This window comes from Lagopus leucura, unplaced genomic scaffold, assembly GCF_019238085.1.
Source record: "Lagopus leucura isolate 7727_CA_CO unplaced genomic scaffold, USGS_WTPT01 34886-0_obj-0_obj, whole genome shotgun sequence".
Taxonomy (NCBI): domain Eukaryota; kingdom Metazoa; phylum Chordata; class Aves; order Galliformes; family Phasianidae; genus Lagopus; species Lagopus leucura.
Genome location: NW_024967466.1, coordinates 1 through 6,513, shown reverse-complemented (window position 1 = coordinate 6,513; position 6,513 = coordinate 1). Strand labels below are relative to the sequence as shown.

The following is a 6,513-nucleotide window of genomic DNA, read 5'->3' as shown; positions in this document are numbered from 1 at the left end:
AAATGATGCTGGAGGTGAGGCCCCCAGGCAACAAACATTAAAAGATATAAAATTGAAAAGTGCCAATGTACTGCTGTAAGCACTGCTACCAACAGCCGTGTGCAGAGAATCTCTAACTAACTCACTAGTTAGCTCAACTGACTTCTACTTTAACAAATAACTTCTTGTACGCCAGGTTCTTAAACTGGAAAACAAACTCTTCTTCAGTTATATTTTTGTGCATCCGCATTCTGGTATCTGTTATATATCAAGGTAGCAAAATGCCTACCAAATCTTTGTTCCTCAGCTTCCCTACCGTGAGCTCTACATCCAAAGCATAGAAAACATTTTGTGATGCCAAGCTAAATTAAAGCTCTACATATTTATGAAGTGGAGCTGCTTTGATGTCTATTTATGTAGCAGCTGTGCATATGGAAGGAAAATCTGTATTAACACGTCAGCTAGAGTTTGATTTTGCATTCATTCTGCAGCATCTGGATGGCTAGCCGAACTTGCAGCCCAGCAGTACCCACGCCTGTCCTTTCTGTGCTGGGAAAGCAAGCAGTAGCAGTGCATACAGCTTTTGGTACCTATGTTCAGAACTATTTTCTCTTTACCGACTCATTCAACATATTCTAGTGAAAGAAGTCTTTTCTGCTTGCATCAGGTTTTCACAGTCCAGATGTCTGAACCGCAACTTCCAAGCACTGGAAGGCCACAACGAGGTCTCCCAGCAGCCTGCTGTTCTCCAAGCTAAACAAGCCCAGTTCCCTCAGCCTTTCTTCACAGGAGAGGTGCTCCATCCCTCTGAGCATCCTCGCAGTCCTCCTCCGGACCCGCTGCCCCAGCTCCTTGTCTTTCCCGTGTTAGGGGCCCCAGGTCTGCACGCACTACCCCAGCTGAAGCAGCCGCGTCTTGCCAGCCTTCGCGGTTCTCTCGGTAACTCGCGGCCCCGCCCCGCGTGCCGGTAACCAGGAAGCAGGAAGCAGCGGAGCTTGGCCGGCGGCATGGCCGGGGGCGGCCCGGCGGTGAGGGGCTCGCGGTGAGGGGCCGGCAGCCGTCGTGGGACAGACGGCTGATACCGAAGGGTCTTCCCGGATTCCGGACTCGCTCGGGAAGCCCTGGTTCATGTCAGGCCTGGGGGGACCCTGCGGTGCGCGGCTGCGTGCGGGGCGTGCTCTGCTGCTGCCGAGCGGCTTCCCGGTGCTGCGGCTCGGAGCGTGCGGATACGAGTGGTGGTCTGTAGCGTGCCGTCGCTGCTCTGGGAAAGGTGTGCCGCTGGCAGCTGGTTTTGCGCGGGGTCACTAAATCCCCGCGTAGTTCTGTCTCATAGAACGTAACAGTGTCATTTCTGTCCTCCCACGTTTCCGCTCGGAGTGGAAGCTCCAAGTTTCGCTTGCGTTTGAAACCTACTTCCGTGCTTACACTGGACTCTTTCGGGTTGGAGAAAACCTGAGATCCCCGACCCGCCCGTACCCGCCCGTACCGCGCCCGTACCCGCCCGTACCGCGCCCGGTGCCCCTCGGTGCCGCATCTACATGGATGCACGTGGCAAGAAGGGTGCCTTGTGAAGGGGGCGCTATGGCGTCCAGCGTTGGCACGATGTTTGCTGATGGCCGTTTCGTCACCCAGCAGTGTAAAAACCATTGCCGTGGGCCTCACCGACCTGACGTGCGCAGCTGCCGTAGCATCTGCAGAGAGAAGGATGTGCCGGTGCTGCCGGCACTGCAGCCGATCGCTGAAGACCCTGGCACGTGTGATATTGTGAAGGCTACTCAGTAAGTGTTTGTCTCACCTGGGCAAAGTTTCTATTCCATGTGGGATTTTTTAAATTGAAAATGGTAGGGCTCTGTTGCCACCTGCTTGTCCAAGAGAAAGCACTTGAAGTGTATGTACTATTATAAATACTGTCATAATCAGCAACAACAACATTGCTAGGTAGAAAATTCTACGTATCGAGGCTCAGACCAGCTCTTTTTGCAACAACTCCGTTGAATGCAAAGTGGAGCTCTTGAGCAAGACTTACAGAGATTGAATTTTTCATTTGTGTGATGCTGTTTAAATTGGGAGATATTTGAAATAAAGTCAGTTCTTTTCCTCATTTAAGGTATGGAATGCTAGAGTGGTGCAAGGAACTGGTGGAAGCAGGATACGATGTTCGACAAGCAGACAAAGAAAATGTGACTCTTCTGCACTGGGCAGCAATAAACGACAGATAGGAGCTGGTTAAGTAAGCTCTGTAGCCCACGGGAAAGGATCTTGAGCATTCTATTGCTATCGATTGTGAGTGCTTCCAGCCACGGTGTGTAGTGCTTGAGGGAAAAAGCTTAAAATTTGAATTTTAACACAACCACCTTTGTGAAAATGTCAGTGACGTGTAGTTACCACACTTCCTTTCTGCGTGAAATTAAGTGGTGCATGAAATCATTAGGTGTTCCTGGATTTGTTTAATTTGACAAAGATTACAATTGTCTTTGTAAGGCCTTGCTACTTACTGTGTGTTTTCTTACACATTTTCTCAAAGCAGCATCCTGTTCTGCAAAAATATTGTCATCCATTTGCTTTTCTAGAGAAAACTTGTTTATTGCAAGCCGCTTGCTATTACACCTATGTTATCCTCAGCACAATGTTTTCGTGCTTTATTATGTGTTCCCTTATTCTTGTTCTGTTGCTGTTATGCAGGTACTATATTTCCAAAGGTGCAGTAGTGGATCAGCTAGGTGGAGACTTGAATTCAACTCCCCTTCACTGGGCCATCAGGTGTGCTGCTTGCCACTTCCCATAATAAATCTGCTGGTCTTAACAGTAGCGTTTTGTGTAACTGTTGTTGTTGTTGTCATCTTAAATGAATTGATGGTGTGTGTTTCCTTTGCTGAGTTACACAGAACTTGACAGCATGTCCATAATTACGCTGAAATCTGTTCTCTGATTCTTGGCAACTTTTCAGGCTGCCAGGTTGTGGTTATGCATGCATCTGTGCTTCAGGCAGACCTGCATTTTTAACTTTTCCCAGGGCATTGCTGGTCAGACTTGGCTTCTTGGGTCCTACCTAATTCTCTGATACAGACCTTCGGCTTAAAGGAAAAATAAAAAAGTTTCTTCATGAAAGTATAAGAACCAGAGATTATTTTTCTAAAAGAGTATCTAAGAATTGTGAAGGTGACGCTTTCATTAAGATTTCAAGCTTTCTGTTATGGCTGTAGTCTCACATATCGTTACAGACAACGACACCTACCCATGGTCACCTTATTGTTGAAGTGTGGAGCAGATCCCAGCCTTGCTGATGGGGCAGGATTCAGCAGCATTCATTTGGCAGTGCTGTTTCAACACATACCCATTGTAGCTTACGTCATATCAAAGGGCCAGGTACGTTGCCACTGTCCCAGGTGTTATTTTCTGCTTAGAAGTAGCCGGTTGTGCTCTGAAAATGCTTTGTGGAATTTAAATGTTATCTCCTGAAGTACAAGCATGTATTTGGTATTTCCCTGTGCTATACGTGCTACATTTAAATGAGTATGTGTTGATACATGATCGTATTTTGTTCTTTTAATGAACCAGTTTTATGTACTTGAACATTCAGTTATGCACTTTATTCCTTTACACAAGGGAGATATTTATTGTTGCTTTCCAAAGTGGAATTTATAGTATTTTTTATCAAGAGGGGACAGGAAATACTGTTAATGGAAGGAATTCTGTAGATGTATTTGATTAATTTGAAGTCACTTTAATGGGCACTAGCATATCCTGAAATGAATGCTGTTCAAGACCCATGGAAGGAAGAAAAATTGTTTAAATTGGCTTCCTGGCAGGTACAATTTAGTTCCCTTTTGCTGCTGTGGTGTGGCTGCGTAGCTAAGAATCTGACCATTTAACTTTGTTTACTGAAATCCGTGATCATCACTTCCTATCTTTTTCTTATTCCTAGAACGTAGACACAGCAGACTTCAGTGGACTTATGCCTTTAATGTTATCAGCACAAAAAGTGGTGGGCTAAGTGGGGAATAACTTTTAAAAGCATCTGTTGTCCACTCATTGCTGGGTGCAGTGCTGAATCTTTTCTTCTGGTTGTGTCACTCTTGTTAGAGTGACATTTTTTTCTCTTCTACTTGTTATAAAATACTATGTATCCAAGACATAGGAGATGATGAAGCAGCTAACTTGGTACAGTAAAGAAAGATCCACCCCCAAAAGAGCTATCTTAAAGTAGTTTAGGTTTGCAGCTGGACCAGCTGGTGTATCATTGTGCTTTCCTAGAAATGAAGGTGAAATGAAGGATGAGTTCTGTTTTCTAAGCTTGGCTCTGTTGCTGATGAGCTTGTTGAGAGACAACACGTTTGTATCTGCTGTTACTTTACAGCAGATGCTAGCAATGTTTTTTGTTAATAAAGTGTTCAAAAGTTTCCAATGCAGATGATGTTCTGTTTGTTAACTCTGTTTTCATCTAGACCAGAGCCCACAAGATTTCTACTAAAGTTTAACCCCTCCCTCAATGCTGTGGACAACGTCCAGAAGAACACTGCGCTGCACTGGGCAGTAACATCAGGAAATGTTAGCGCAGTGGAGCTACTGCTAGAAGCTGGTGCTAACATGGACATTAAAACTGTCAAGGTACAATTTCTTTCATTGTTTCTGTCATTTTCATCTGTGTAGTATATTAATGGGTAAAATGAATATGAAGAAATACCTGAATCCCCGCCCCTCTGAATGTTTTTTGAAATGGATGGGGGGAATAAGGCAAGAGTTCTTATGCTTTCCAAAAAGAATTGAGCACTTTGCTTGTGGTGTGACACAAAGTAAGAATGTGGAGATGGTTTGAAACGTTAGTTTAGTGAACACCTGATCACTGCAACCAAATGTATTGCAGCCTTCACAGATTCTCTCTTATTTTTTGTTTGCTTTGAGCCAGCTGTTCTGTACAGCATGGCCACAAGTAAAGCCTTCAGCCAGGTTTGGCAAAAATAATGCTGCTTTGTGTCTGGTGAGCCTCGTAAGGTCTTGAAAAAGATGAGCGTGGCATCCTGAAAAGATCAGTGTCTGTCAGTGCCAGTTTGTGCACTGAGAAGTGCGCGTCATGTGAAAGTCTTAGCCCTAAGAAAGGAAGAACTAAGCATGAAGAACTATTAATATTGAAACTATTGATTCCCATAGAGATGCTTGCATAGTGTAGTGATTCTGGTTTGTGTATTCAGCTGCACAGCTTTTCCATCTGCTAGTTGTTTTGCTTTTCTTTTAATATATGACTACTAGAATGTTACTGTTTGGTTTTAAAAAGTTAACATAAACAAGAAAGCTCCCTTTCAGTAAGGGATCACATTCAGTAAACTTGTCATGTTCTAAAAGACTGTTTAGTGCTTCAGGTTAGGAGAGACAGTTCAGCAAGTGATTCGTGTGCATGCAGTTGATTGCAACTATCAGTCTTTAGAACTACAGAGCACCAGATGAAGCGTGTTAGAACTCAGTTTACTTTACCTTTGCCTTAAAGAAAAATGGTGGGTTTGGGGAAGAAGCCAGTAAGTTCTTGTTTTAGTTCAGTTCATTTCTTGTTTCTGTTACAAAGGAAGACGTTCATGTGTTAAGTGCCTAACCAAATGAACTTTGTTGTTAAAGGGAGAGACAGCCCTTGACCTTGCAATTCAAGCTCAGAATCACTTCATCATTTATATGTTAATGGAGGAAGGAAGAATGAGAAGCAAAAGGAATGACAGGTTACTGAGAATGATGGAGAAATACGAGGCAATGTCACTAATGGAAGGAAAGCTTCAGCGTTCCCAGTTCAGAATAATATGTAACTTACCTCCGTTCTGACAACAGGATCTTCTAGGCTTCCAAAATTGGACACTCAAAAATGAAATGTTTTAGAAGCACCTTCCTGTTCTTTGGGTGTTTGTTCCCCCCTTTCCCCCACCCCATTGTTGTTTTCCCTCCCTCCTTATCCCCTGTGTTTTGATGTGTCACTTTGTTCCCTATCTTGAGTCTCTCAGCATTTGTTCTTATATTAAGTGTATATATTGGAATAAATCCTGCTTGAATATTCTGTCATATTTTAACAGTGATCATTTTAACAGCTGTTCCTGCTGCTGGCATCTTGCTTGACTGTGTTGTGGGCCATAGGATACGTAATGAACTCAAGTTCTGATTCTTGGCTTTTGAAAGGATGCCTGCTTCTCTTTCTGCTGGTTGGGATGGCCCTGTCTGTGAGGTTTGTGGATTTCTCTCTTTCTGTGTATTTAATTCTAATAGATGCAGTACATGGTACGTAATACAGTGTTCTTTTCAGAGTCTGCAGCTTCACTTAGAAGGTTTTTTGGTTTGTTTTTTTTTTTTTTTTGCTGTACTGTAGAAAGGATTGTGTGAAGGATTTAAATATATGTACTTTTCATAATGATTTTGAAATGTGGTGTCTTTAGATGGTCAAAATTGTAGTTTCTGATCCTTGAGATCTGAGGAGAAAGCAAGTGTTTAGGTGGCATGTTAGCTGGTTTTAAAAATAAAGAGGGTGTTACTGAATGCCTGCACCTGACAGAAGCTGAGATA

General features: G+C 43.6%; 1 pseudogene; it reads left to right on the top strand.

Moving 5' to 3' along the window:
• The first annotated feature begins 1,013 nt into the window (after positions 1–1,013).
• Positions 1,014–6,501, top strand: LOC122193129 (annotated as a pseudogene).
• Positions 6,502–6,513: the final 12 nt, after the last annotated feature.